This window comes from Bos taurus, chromosome 14 (genome assembly GCF_002263795.3).
Source record: "Bos taurus isolate L1 Dominette 01449 registration number 42190680 breed Hereford chromosome 14, ARS-UCD2.0, whole genome shotgun sequence".
Taxonomy (NCBI): Eukaryota; Metazoa; Chordata; class Mammalia; order Artiodactyla; family Bovidae; genus Bos; species Bos taurus.
This window is the reverse complement of record NC_037341.1, coordinates 51,551,199-51,565,377: the sequence shown is the minus strand read 5'-3', so window position 1 is coordinate 51,565,377 and position 14,179 is coordinate 51,551,199. Positions and strand designations below refer to the sequence as shown.

The 14,179-nt window shown below is 37.9% G+C and overlaps 1 protein-coding gene across 1 annotated transcript in view; it reads right to left on the bottom strand.

The window, feature by feature from the left end:
* Positions 1 to 14,179, bottom strand: part of CSMD3 (CUB and Sushi multiple domains 3) — a 1,470,240-nt gene that overhangs the window by 710,413 nt on the left and 745,648 nt on the right. The window lies entirely within an intron of this gene.

Genomic DNA, 14,179 nt, shown 5'->3' with positions numbered 1-14,179 from the left:
AAGCTCCAGTTTCATCTACCTCATTAGAACTGATTCAAATGCATTCTTTTTAATAGCTGAGTAATATTCCATTGTGTATATGTACCACAGCTTTCTTATCCACTTGTCTGCCAATGGACATCTAGGTTGCTTCAATGTCCTGGCTATTGTAAACAGTGCTGTGATGAACATTGGGGTACACGTGTCTCTTTCAATTCTGGTTTCCTCGGTGTGTATGCCTGGCAGTGGGATTGCTGGGTCATATGGCAGTTCTATTTCCAGTTTTTCAAGGAATCTCCACACTGTTCTCCATAGTGGCTGTACAAATTTGCATTCCCACCAACAGTGTAAGAGGGTTCCTTTTTCTCCACACCCTCTCCAGCATTTATCATTTATAGACTTTTGGATAGCAGCCATTGTGACTGGTGTGAGATGGTACCTCATTGTGGTTTTGATTTGCATTTCTCTGATAATGAGTGATGTTGAGCATCTTTTCATGTGTTTGTTAGCCATCTGTATGTCTTCTTTGGAGAAATGTCTGTTTGGTTCTTTGGCCCATTTTTTGATTGGGTCACTTATTTTTCTGGAATTAAGCTGCAGGAGTTGCTTATATATTTTTGAGATTAATCTTTGTCCGTTGCTTCATTTGCTATTATTTTCTCCCATTCTGAAGGCTGTCTTTTCACCTTGCTTATAGTTTCCTTCATTGTGCAAAAGCTTTTAATTTTAATTAGGTCCCATTTATTTATTTTTACTTTTATTTCCATTATTCTGGGAGATGGGTCATAGAGAATCCTGCTATGATTTATGTCAGAAAGTGATTTGCCTATATTTTCCTCTAGGAGTTTTATAGTTTCTGGTCTTACATTTAGATCTTTAATATATTTTGAGTTTATTTTTGTGTATGGTGTTAGAAAGTGTTCTACTTTCATTCTTTTACAAGTGGTTGGCCAGTTTTCCCAGCACCACTTGTTAAAGAGAATGTCTTTTCTCCATTGTATATTCTTGCCTCCTTTGTCAAAGATAAGGTGGACACACAGTCTTAATATCACTTGCACATAAATCCTTGTCTTGGGTCTGCACTTTGCAGAAAAGACAGCTGCAGCCTTCAGGAAAGTGACACTTTCCATGACTAGCTGAGGTCTCAGACCTGGCACTGAAGCTTGGCACAGGTCCGCAAACTACAACTGTTTGGCACAAAGCACTGGTGCTTGCAAGTGGGCAGGCTAAATGAAGTGGCAAAAGGCTAGCTGTCATGATGGAACAGTGACAACATGGAATAACATTGTTATGGGTGGAAATTGAGGGTGTTTTCTGATGCCTGAAGAGTTCCTGGGGAAGAACACTGAGTATATGTCTTACAGATCTAAACAAAAATCATGAGCTTAAATGCTGTAGTGAATATGTGAATGAAATATTTCATAATCTTAATTACTTGATCATATTATAAAATGATCCTTCAGTTCTTATTTGAAAAATAAAGGAAAGAAGGAATGACTTGCATGGAAAGGGATATCATCCCCTCCTAGAAAAAGTTGTCCTTTACCTGCATTTAAGTTTGGGACAGATGTCCTTGAAAAGGTAAGGGAAGAAACTCTCATCTGTGATGTCACTTAAAAGAAACAAAGGTCTGTGTAAGGATAGTATGAAATACTATAGTGAAAGTTTATCAGAAATATATGAAAAATCATACCTTATAATAGCTATAGAAAAAAATAATATACAGGAATAAATATTATTTAACATATTGCAAGTATGAATAGTATTTGGGCTTCCCTGGTGGCTCAGATGGTGAAGAATCCACCTGCAATGCAGGAGACTCAGGTTCTATCTCTGGGTCAGAAAGATCCCCTGGTGAAGTAAATGGCTTTGCATTCCAGTATTCTTGCCTGGAGAATTTCAAGAGAAACTTGGCAGGCTAAAAGTCCATGGGGGTCATAAAGAGTCAGACATGACTGAGCAACCAACACTTTCATAGATAACATTTATTTATAAAGCAATATAAATATCAACAAAATATTTGCTTTCCATTGTATACTAATTTTAGACTATGCTGGATTGAAATGCCTAATAAATTTTCACATATTTTATATGTATTGTTACCCTAATTAGTGATTTTATTTACACAACAAATGTTAACAAGAACCCACTATGAGCTCAGTACTTTTCTTATGTTTAAATATCCTTATGCTAATATATGACTTAAATTTACAAGATAATTCCCAACATACAAAGTGCTGTTTGGGCTTATTAATATTAACTTGTGAGAAGCTCCAACATTCCTTTGACATGGTAGGGCAGAGAAGATTATTCCTGCTTTATGGATGAAGAAACTGAAGGTCATTTAGGTTGATTTCATATCTTGGTTTTCATAAATAATGCTATAATGAACATAAGGGTGCACATATGTTTTCAAACTAGCGTTTTATGTTCTTTTGAAAAAAATATCCAAAAGTGAAATATCTGGGTCATATGGTAGTTCTCTTCATTTTTTTTTTTTTCAGGAACCTCTACACTGTTTTCCATAGTACCTACATCATTTTACAGTTCTATCAATAGTGTATGAGGGTTCCCTTGTTTCCACATTTTTTCGACATTTATTATGCCTTGTCTTTTTTATAACAACCATTCTAACAAGTATGCAATAATACTAATATATCATTGTGCTTTTTTTACTTGCATTTCCCTAATAGTTAGTGATGTTAAATATCTTTTTTATGTTCCTATTGACCATTTATATGTATCCTTTGGAAAAATGCACATTCAGATCCTCTGTTCATTTTTCTAGTTATTTTTTATTATTGAATTGTATGAGTTCTTTATATATTTTGGATCTTAACTCCTCATTTGCAAATATCTTCTAACATTCAGCAAGTTGTCTTTTCATTTTGATAATGTTTTCATTCAGCTGTGTAGAAGTTGTTAGTTTTATGGTGTCATATTTTTTCATTTTTGCTTTTGTTTCCCTTGCATTATGTGGGAGACCTGGGTCTGATCCCTGGGTTGGGAGGATCTCTTGGAGAAGGGAACGGCTACCCACTTCACTGTTCTTGCCTGGAGAATTCCATGGACAGAGGAGCCTGGCAGGCTACAGTCCATGGGGTCGCAAAGAGTCAGAAACAACTGAGTGACTTTTACACCACAAAAACATCATGAAGACCATCATCAATGAGATTACTGCATACGTTTTACTCTAGGAATTTTAAGAGTTTAGCTTATACATTTAAGTCCTTTAATCTATTTTGAGTTTGTGTTTGTGTGTGTGTGTGTGTGTGTGTACACTGTGTAAGTTAGTGGTCTATTTTCACTCTCTGTATGTATCTGTCCAAATTTCCCAACACTATTTATTGAAAGGACTGCCCTTTATCCTTTGATCCTTTGTCTTAGATTGAGTGAGTGAGTGAAGCCACTCAGTCGTGTTCGACTCTGTGACCCCATGGACTGTAGCCCACTAGGCTCCTCCATCCATGGAATTTTCCAGGCAAGAATACTGAAGTGGGTTGCCATTTCCTTCTCCCATGTCCTAGATTAGCTGTCGGTATAAGTGTGATTTATTTCTGGGCTCTCAAATCCATTCCATTGACCTCTGTGTCTGTTTTTTGTTCCAGTGTCATACTGTTTTGACTATTATATATTTGCATTATAGTTTGAAATCAGGGAATGTGATACCTCCATAATTCTTTCTCAAGATTGTTTTGGTTATTTTGGGGTCTTCTGTGGTTCTATACAAAGTTTAGAATTAAAGCTGATCCTTCATGTGTTTGAACAGTATAGTTTCTTTTGTAAGTGGAGTTACAATAAATATGTGCTATAAATATGTACTATATTACAATAAATATGTACTATAGTACTACATTCTGTCTTCTCCCTGATGGATGAGGATAAGAGGCTTGTACAAGCTTCCTGATGGGAGGGACTATCTATGGATAAAACTGGGTCTTGCTCTAGTGGCAAGGCCATTTTCAGTAAATCTTTAATCCAATTTTCTGCTGATGAGTGGGGCTGTGCTCCCTCCCTATAGTTTGGCCTGAGGTGGCCCAGTCTTAGAGTCTGTAGTCTTGATGGTAGGCTATAGGCTCCATGGTAGGAATAATGGAAATATTCTCCAAGAGGACCTATGCCAGCATGCTGTACCTTCCAGGACTGCTGCTGCCAGTGCCGCTGACCCCACAGCAGGCCACTGTTGACCCACATCTCCACCCGAGACTTTCAAACACTCACAAGCAAGTCTTGTTTAGTCTCTTTGGGGTCACTGCTTCTTTCTTCTGGGTCCTTGTGTGCACAAGGTTTCATTTATGCCCCCACCTCCCACCAACAGTCTCTCTTTCCCTAGTCCTGTAGAAGTTCTGTAAATCAAATCAAGCTGACCTTCAAACTCAGATTCCCAGGGGATTCCCTGTGCTTTTGCTGGATCCACAGGTTGGGAACTCCGTTGTGGGACCTAGAATTTTGCAACACTATGAGAACTTCTTTGGAATAGCTGTTCTTCAGTTTGTGGGTTGCCCACCTGGCAGCTCTATGGCGGAACTAATAGTGACCTCCTCCAAGACTACTTATGCCAAAAAGTGTGGCATGTGGTCAGATATGCAGATGACCCTTATAGCAGAAAATGAAGAGGAACCAAAGAGCCTCTTGATGAACATGCAAGAACAGAGTGGAAAAGCTGCCTTAAAACTCAACATTAAAAAAACTAAGATCAAGGTACCTGGTCCCATTACTTCATGACAAACAGATACAGAAACAATAGAAACAGTGACAGCCTTTATTTTCTTGAACTCCAAAATAACTGTAGGCAGTGACTGCAGCCATGAAATTAAAAGATGCTTGGTCTTTGGAAGAAAAGCTATAGAAAACCTAGACACTGTTTTAAAAAGCAGAGATATCACTTTGCTGACAAAGGTCAATCTAGTCAAAGCTATGATTTTTCCAGTAGTCATGTATGGATGTGAGAGTTGGACCATAAAGAAGGCTGAGAACTGACCATAAAGAAGGCTGAGAACTGAAGAATTGATGCTTTTGCAATGTGATGCTAGACAAGACTCTTGAGAGTCCCTTGGACAGCAAAGAGATCAAGCCAGTCAATCCTAAAAGAAATCAACTCTGATTCACTGGAAGGACTGATGCTGAAGCTGAAGCTCCAATAATTTGGCCACATGATATGAAGAGCCAACCCACTGGAAAAGACTCTGATGCTGGGAAAGATCAAGGGCAGGAGGGGAAGGGGCTATATAGGATGAAATGGTTGGATAGCATCACCAACTCAATGGACATGAGTTTGAGCAAACACCAGAAGATAGTGCAAGACAGGGAAGCTGGCCATGCTGCAGTCCATGGGGTTGCAAAGAGTTGGACACTAACGCCCAATTGAACAACAACAACAAAGTACTACAGTTGATTCATTTGCAGATAAGAAACCATGGTACAGAGAGGTCTGACTGTAAAGTTATATGTAGATTTTCAATTGTGCAGCAGTCAGCACTCCTAGTCCCCATAATGCTCATGGGTAAATGCATGTGTTATATAGCTCTGTTAAATATGTCATTGATATTTATAAGCATTCCATTGAATCAGTAGATTTATTTGGGTAGTATGGACATTTTAACAATACTAATTCTTTCAATCCATGGGCATGAAATATTTTTCCATTGTATCTTTTTCAATTTATTTCATCAGTGTCTTATAATTTTAAGTACATAAGTCTTTCTGGACTCCCAGGTGGCTCAGTGGTAAAGAATATACCTGCCTATGCAGGAGATGCAGGGCATACAGGTTTGATCCCTGAATTGAAAAGATCCCCTGGGGAAGGAAATGGCAACCCACTACAGTATTCTTGCTTGGAAAATCTCATAAATAGATGAACTTGGTGGGCTACAGTTCATGGAGTCATAAGGAGTTGGACATGACTTAGCAACTGAGCATCCCCTCCACCCCCCATAAATGTTTTTTACCTCTTTACATATTTGATTTTATTTGATGTCATTATAAATGCAATTATTTTCTTAATTTCTCTTTCTGATAGCATGTTATTAGTATATAAATATACAGCATACTTTTATTGATTGATTTTGTATCCTTTGATTTGCCAATTATTAGTTCCTTTTTTTTTCTTTTTTTTAGTGGAGTCTTTAGGGTTTTCTATTTGCAACATCAAGTCATCTGCAAATAGTGACAGTTTTACTTCTTCCTTTCCAATTAGATGACTTTTATTATTCTTTTACTTTTTTCTAGTTGCTGTGGCTAGGATTTACAGTACTGTGTTGAATAAAAGTGGTAAGGTTGGGCATCTTTGCCTTTTCCTGATTTATAGGAAAAGCTTTCAGTTTTTCACTGTTGAATGTGATTAGCTGGGGATTTTTCATATATGCCTTAATTATGTTGAGGTAAGTTCCCTCTATATTCACTTTGTTAAGAGTTTCTATAATAAGTGGATGTCAAATTGTCTAGTTTCTTCTGCATCTATTGAGATAATCATATGATTTTAATCCTCCAATCTGTTAATGTGATGCATCATCTTAAATGACTCAAAGATATTGAACCATCCTTGCATCTTTTGAAAAATAAAACTTGATTGTAGTGTATGATCCATTCAAAGTACTGTTGATTTGGCTTGCTAATATTTTGCTGAGGGTTTTTGAATCTATGTTTATCAGTGATATTGCCTGATAATTTGTGTGTGTGTGTGTATGTGTGTGGTGGGGTGGTCCTTGCCCTGGTTTTCATATCAGGGTAATGCTAGCTTTGTTAAATGTATTTAGATATGTTTTCAAGGCTTCCTTCCTCTTTATTTATTATTCGTGTGTGTGTGTGTGTGTGAAAGTTTAACAAAACTTGGTTTTTAAACCATTTTTGAAAATTTTGTATTGGTAGAATTCTGTAAAGAAGCCACCTGGTCCTGGGCTTTTGTTTTTTGGGAGATTTCACACTACTATTTCAATCTCCTTATTAGTAGTTGGTCTATTCAGATTTTTATTTTCTTCATGATTCATTGATAGAAGAATGTGTGTTTCTATGAATTTACCTATTTCTTTAGATTGTTCTGTCTGTTGGTGCATAAGTTTGTTTGTGTAGGTTCTTTCTCAGAACCACTTTGCCAAATCCTATAGATTTTTCTTATACTGTATTTATGTTCTCATTCATCTCTAGTTTTTTTTTTTTTTTTTCAAATGACCTATGGGTTATTTGGTAGTATATTGCTTAATCTTCATATTTTTGGCCTCTTTTTCACCATTTTTGTCTCGTGATTGATTTATATTTTCTTACCATTGAGATCAGGTATGATCGCAATCTTCTTAAAGGTCCTGAAATTTGTTTTGTGACCTAACTAACATGTGAGCTATCTTGGAGAATGTTCCATGTGCACTTGACAAGAATTTTCTATTTTGATGATTTTGGATGGACTGTTCAATATATCTATCAAATTCATTTGATGTAGGGTATTGTTTAGGTCTACCCAGACAGTAAAGAATTTTCCTTCAAGGAATGGGCCCAAGTTCAATCCCTTGGTTGGGAAGATCACTTGGAGAACGGAATGGCAGCCCACTCCAGTATTCTTGCCTGGGGAACTCCATGGACAGAGCAGCCTGGTAGGCTAGAGTCCACAGGGTCACAACGAGTTGGACACAACCAAACAACTAAGACACACACAGAGTTTCTTTATTGATTGTCTGCCAGGATGACCTATATAGTGATGTAACTGGGTTGTTAAAACTCCCTTATTATTATTGTTTTGCTTTCAACTTCTCTTTTTAAGTATGCTGATATTTGCTTTATATATTTCAGTGTTACGTTAGGTACACATACATTTATAAATTTCATATCTTATTGTTAAAATGACTCCATTGTCTTTTATTATAGTCTTTGTTTTAAAATCTATTTTTTTTCTGAAATAAGTTTTATAACAGTTTCTTGACCTCTGAAATTCAGTTTCTTTATGAAATGTGGATAAAAGAGCATATACTTCAGTGTTATGGGAAGTAACTGAGGTAAATGCATATAGAGTACTTAGTAGAGTTAATAAGTACTTAAAAATGTTAAACCATTATTATTAGATACAGAATATACTATTTTCCAGAAAGGTGTCTCCTATGTGGACTGCATGCATGATCCTGCTGCAGAGGTACTGCAGCTGCTCCCGAAGTGTGCTGGTGGGCAAAGCTGGTCTCTAATGGCTGAAGGCCCTGGTCAAAATATCTGCTGGACACTGGTGGACGGAATCACATCTCAAATGGTTTTGTGACATTTTGGGGACTTATCTTTCTTATAAAGGATCTTAGGGTCGGGGTGCATGAGGTGAAGTTGAAATCTCTTGCTTCTCAGAGTAACTATCCATACTTTGTGACCTACAAGACTGTGAATTGCTATGGCTAGGATATGCTTTGTTGTTTTGTCTTTTTTTTTTTTTCCCCTTGGTATGGTGCACTGCTGCACTCAATGCCCCTAACTCCTGCCTCTGCCAGAGAATCTTGGACACACAGGGAAGTCTAGGTCAGTTTCTTGGTTCACGGGACCTTATGAAAGAGGTCACACTATTTTCATTACCTCCACCATATTTTGCTCTCAGGTAAAACAACAGGGAAGGAACACAGCCCCACCCATCAACAGAAAATTAGATTAAAGATTTACTGAGGCTTCAGCAATATGTGAACCCTGAACTTCCAGATGTTCAAGCTGGTTTTAGAAAAGGCAGAGGAACCAGAGATCAAATTGCCAATATCCACTGGATCATCAAAAAAGCAAGAGAGTTCAAGAAACACATCTATTTCTGCTTTATTGACTATGCCAAAGCCTTCGACTGTGTGGATCACAATAAACTGTGGAAAATTCTTCAAGAGATGGGAATACCAGACCACCTGACCTGCCTCTTGAGAAATCTGTATGCAGGTCAGGAAGCAACAGTTAGAACTGGACATGGAACAACAGACTGGTTCCAAATAGGAAAAGGAGTTCATCAAGGCTGTATATTGTCACCCTGCTATTTAACTTCTTTGCAGAGTACATCATAAGAAACGCTAGGCTGGAAGAAGCACAAACTGGAATCAAGATTGCTGGGAGAAACATCAATAACCTCAGATATGCACATGACACCACCCTTATTGAAGAAAGTGAAGAGGAACTAAAAAGCCTCTTGATGAAGGTGAAAGTGGAGAGTGAAAAAGTTGGCTTAAAGCTCAACATTCAGAAAACTAAGATCATGGCATCCAGTCCCATCACTTTGTGGGAAATAGATGAGGAAACAGTGGAAACAGTGTTAGACTTTATTTTGGGGGGCTTCAAAATCACTGCAGACGGTGACTGCAGCCATGAAATTAAAAGACACTCCTTGGAAGGAAAGTTATGACCAACCTAGATAGCATACTCAAAAGCAGAAACATTACTTTGCCAACAAAGGTCCGTCTAGTCAAGGCTATGATTTTTCCAGTGTTCATGTATGGATGTGAGAGTTGGACTGTGAAGAAAGCTGAGCACTAAAGAATTGATGGTTTTGAACTGTGGTGTTGGAGAAGACTCTTGAGAGTCCCTTGGACTACAAGGAGATCCAACCAGTCCATTCTGAAGGAGATCAGCCCTGATATTTCTTTGGAAGGAATGATGCTAAAGCTGAAACTCCAGTACTCTGGCCACCTCATGAGAAGAGTTGACTCACTGGAAAAGACTCTGATGCTGGGAAGGATTGGGGGCAGGAGGAGAAGGGGACAACAGAGGATGAGATGGTTGGATGGCATCACTGACTCGATGGATGTGAGTCTGAGTGAACTCCGGGAGTTGGTGATGGACAGGGAGGCCTGACATGCTGTGATTCATGTGTTCGCAAAGAGTAGGACACAACCAAGCGACTGAACTGAACTGAGCATGAAGTGAAGTGAAGTCTCTCAGTCCTGTCCCACTCTTTGTGACCCCATGGACTGTAGCCTACCAGTCTTCACAGACCATGGGTTTTTCGAGGCAAGAGTACTGGAGTGGGTTGCCGTTTCCTTCTCCAGGGGATATTCCCAACCCAGGGATCAAACCCAGGTCTCCCGCATTGTAGGCAGACGCTTTACCCTCTGAGCCACCAGGGAAGCCCAACTTCTGAGAATAGCCCTGCCCAACAGAACAAGCCCAGCCCTTCAGAAATAGTGTAGACCTAAAAGAAGAAGATATTAAGAAGAGGTGGCAAGAATACACAGAAGAACTGTACAAAGAAGATCTTCACGACCCAGACCATCACGATGGTGTGATCACTCACCTACAGCCAGACAACCGGAAATGAGAAGTTAAATGGACCTTAGGAAGTATCACTATAAACAAAGCTAGTGGAGGTGATGGAATTCTACCTGAGCTAGTTGAAATCCTAAAATATGATGCTGTGAAAGTGTTCCACTCAATATGCCAGCCAATTTGGAAAACTCAGCAGCAGCCACAGGACTGAAAAAGGTCAGTTTTCATTCCAATCCCAAAGAAAGGCAATGGCAAAGAATGCTCACAATACCACACAATTGCATTCATCTCATATGCTAGTAAAGTAATGTTCAAAATTCTCTAAGCTAGGCTTCAACAATATGTGAACTGTGAACTTCCAGAACAAACTTGTTTTAGAAAAGGCAGAGGAACCAGAGATCAAATTGCCAGTGTTCACTGGATCATCAAAAAAGTGCCAGAAAAAATATATTTCTTCTTTATTGACTATGCCAAAGCCTTTGACTCTGTGGATCAAAATAAACTGTGGAAAATTCTGAAAAAGATGGGAATACCAGGCCGCCTGATATGCCTCTTGAGAAATGTGTATGCAGGTCAGGAAGCAACAGTCAGAACTGGACATGGAACAAGAGACTGGTTCCAAATAGGAAAAGGAGTACAGCAAGGCTGTATATTGCCACTCTGCTCATTTAACTATATGCAGAGTGCATCATGAGACATGCTGGGCTGGATGAATCATAAGCTTGAATCAAGATTGGCCAGGAGAAATATCAAAAACCTCAGACATGCAGATGACACCACCCTTGTGGCAGAAAGTGAAGAAGAACTAAAGAGCCTCTTGATGAAAGTGAAAAAGGAGAGTGAAAAAGTTGGCTTAAAGCTCAATATTCAGAAAACTAAGATCATGGCATCTGGTCCCATCACTTCATAGCAAATAGATTGGGAAACAGCGGAAACAGTGGCAGACTTTATTTTTATGGACTCCAAAATCACTGCAGATGGTGACTGTGGCCATGAAATTAAAAGACGCTTACTCCTTGGAAGGAAAGTTATGACCAACCTAGATAGCATATTAAAAAGCAGAAACATTACTTTGTCAACAAAGGTCCATCTAGTCAAAGCTATGGTTTTTCCAGTAGTCATGTATGGATGTGAGAGTTGCACAATAAAGAAAGCTGAGTGCCAAAGAATTGATGCTTTTGAACTGTGGTGTTGGAGAAGACTCTTGAGAGTCCCTTGGACTACAAGGAGATCCAACCACTTGATCCTACAGGAAATCAGTCCTGAATATTAATTGGAAGGACCGATCCTGAAGCTGAAGCTTCAGTACTTTGGCCACCTGATGCGAAGTACTGACTTACTGGATAAACCCTGAGCTAGAAAGATTGAAGGCCCGAAAAGAAGGGGATGACAGAGGATGAGATGATTGGATGGCATCACTGACTCAATGGAAATGAGTCTGAGTAAGCTTCAGGTGTTGGTGATGGACAGGGAAGCCTGGCATGCTGCAGTCCATGATCCACAGAGTCAGACACGACTGAATAAATGAAGTGGACTGTACTTGGTATGACTGCATCTCTGTTTCTCCTACGTGCCCTTTGTTGCTATCCTTTCACCCTTTGTTGTGGAGATTGTTTTCATCCTGTTTTCTGGCTCTCTTCAGAGGAAATTATCCCATATTTAGATATATATTATATCTGAGGGAAATGGTGCTTTCCACCATCTTGAATCTTCCACAATGGTTGTTTTTAAATGACCAAATATAAAGAAAATATGAGAAGTTATTTTTGAAGAAAATCATAGATATTGAGGCATTAATACGTTGGTTAGTTTGGGTTTAAACCAATAAGAGTGCTCTGTGCTTGTGCTTTATGCCAGTAATTGTCTTACGAAGAGTTCAGACATGGCAATCTATGGAAGCAACACTTCCAGTTGTATTTTTCAAAATACACAGTTATGACCTGTTAGTGCTTCATAAAATTAACTTAGTGAAATGTAAACAATATTTAAAAATAGAGTACAACATGTTAAAAAAAATAGAGAAGTGCTTTCATATAGTTAGGGGAAATTATTTTTTCACACTGTGTGTGTGTGTGTAAGTGAGTGAGTAAACTGTTAAATATAATTGTGGGTTATGCTTGAAAATGCTTGAATTTTCATAGGATATTTTACAATGAATGTAAAACAACAGATCAAAAATGAATGTACTCAATTAGCTTTCAATAAAAAGAGTAAAGAAAGTGATCATTAATATATGTCCCTTAGAAAATAGATATTTTAAGTGAGAAAAAGAATAGATTAAAGTTTCATAGATTGGTTAAGAAAAACAAGGAGAAATGTCATGACCTCTGTGAAAATTCAAGTAAGTCAATAATGAAAACTAATTAAACTTAGTAAATTAGACATCTTATTGGGGGAGATAATCATCACTTTGTTCTGTAAATTATAGGTAATTACTGTCACACAAAAAAAGTTCTATCTCAATACAAGATTAATACAGAACATCTGTTCCATACTTTATAATGGATTTGGTTCATGTTATCTTAGTATAAAATACTTATGTCTTAGGGTGAGATATGTCATAGTAAGTAACCCACATGTTATACAGTACACACAATGACCTTTGCTATCTATGTGATCTTAGACAAATTATTTAGCCTCTTTATTAAATGCAGACATCAAAGTATATTTTCCTATTAAGGGAATTTCTTAAATTAAATAGTCATTAAAAGTACTGTGAATGATACCTGGCATGTTGCTAAATGTTCAGTAAATGTGATTTTATTTTTCAAGTAGTTCTTGATTTTTTTTTCCCTCAGAAACCTATAATTTTCTTAGAGAAGGTATGCAATAAATAAAATTTGTCGATTTGAACTGAATTGATGACATTGGTTGGATGAGTAAAATGACTTCCTTTGTGCAGATGAAGGATTAGATTTAGTGTTTTTTTTTTTTTTTTCTCCAAGTTTATACACATAGTTTACGGAGGGCTAGGCTTCTGACCTAGTTCTTATGACTCATAAATCAGGGCTCTTCCATGAAGCAAGTCTAATTTACCACTGAGATATTTTTTAAACAACTTTGCTACTCTTGTGATTATATTTTATGAACATAAAGCCCAAAACTTGCTGGAAAATAGAATATTCTGCATCTAATCACTAGTTAACATTTTTTAAGTACCTACTAACCCTACTAAGTCGGAGGAGGCAATGGCACCCCACTCCAGTACTCTTGCCTGGCAAATCGCATGGACAGAAGAGCTTGGAAGGCTGCAGTCCATGGGGTCGCTGAGGGTCGGACACGACTGAGCAACTTCACTTTCACTTTTCACTTTCATGCATTGGAGAAGAAAATGGCAACCCACTCCAGTGTTCTTGCTTGGAGAATCCCAGGGATGGGGGAGCCTGGTGGGCTGCCGTCTATGTGGTCGCACAGAATCGGACAAAACTGAAGCGACTTAGCAGCAGCAGCAGCAACTCTACTAAGTACCCTGTGTGCATTATCTCATTTACTTCTCATAACACTGAAAAATATGTTCTTATTATCCACATTTCAGAGAAAGAAACTGAATTTCAGAGAAGTTAAATAGCTTGATCAGAGTCGTTAGTTGGCAAGTTCTAAATCAATATTTTAACTACAAATTTGACCCAGTTTTGTGGGTTCTATCACCAACCTTTTCTTAATCTAACCCAGAAAAGATATTACAAAATTGAGACAAATTTTGATTCTTCCTATGTAGGTCCTTGCTACATACCCTTAGGAGGAGAAGCAGGATGGACAGAAAAGGAACAGAAACCTTGCTAATTGTTCCCTGCTTTTTTGTTCATTCAGCATTATAATTTTGTTCGAGTTCTGTGGTATATGTGTATTTAGATAGATTACTCATTTTAGTCAAATATACAATACAACCTTTAGAAATGCCCAAATAATGAATCTTCTACTAGTGTAGAGCACATTAATAAACTTTATAATAAAGAATAGCTGTGTGATCTGTGGCAATAGAGAAACACTGAAAGGAAAATCA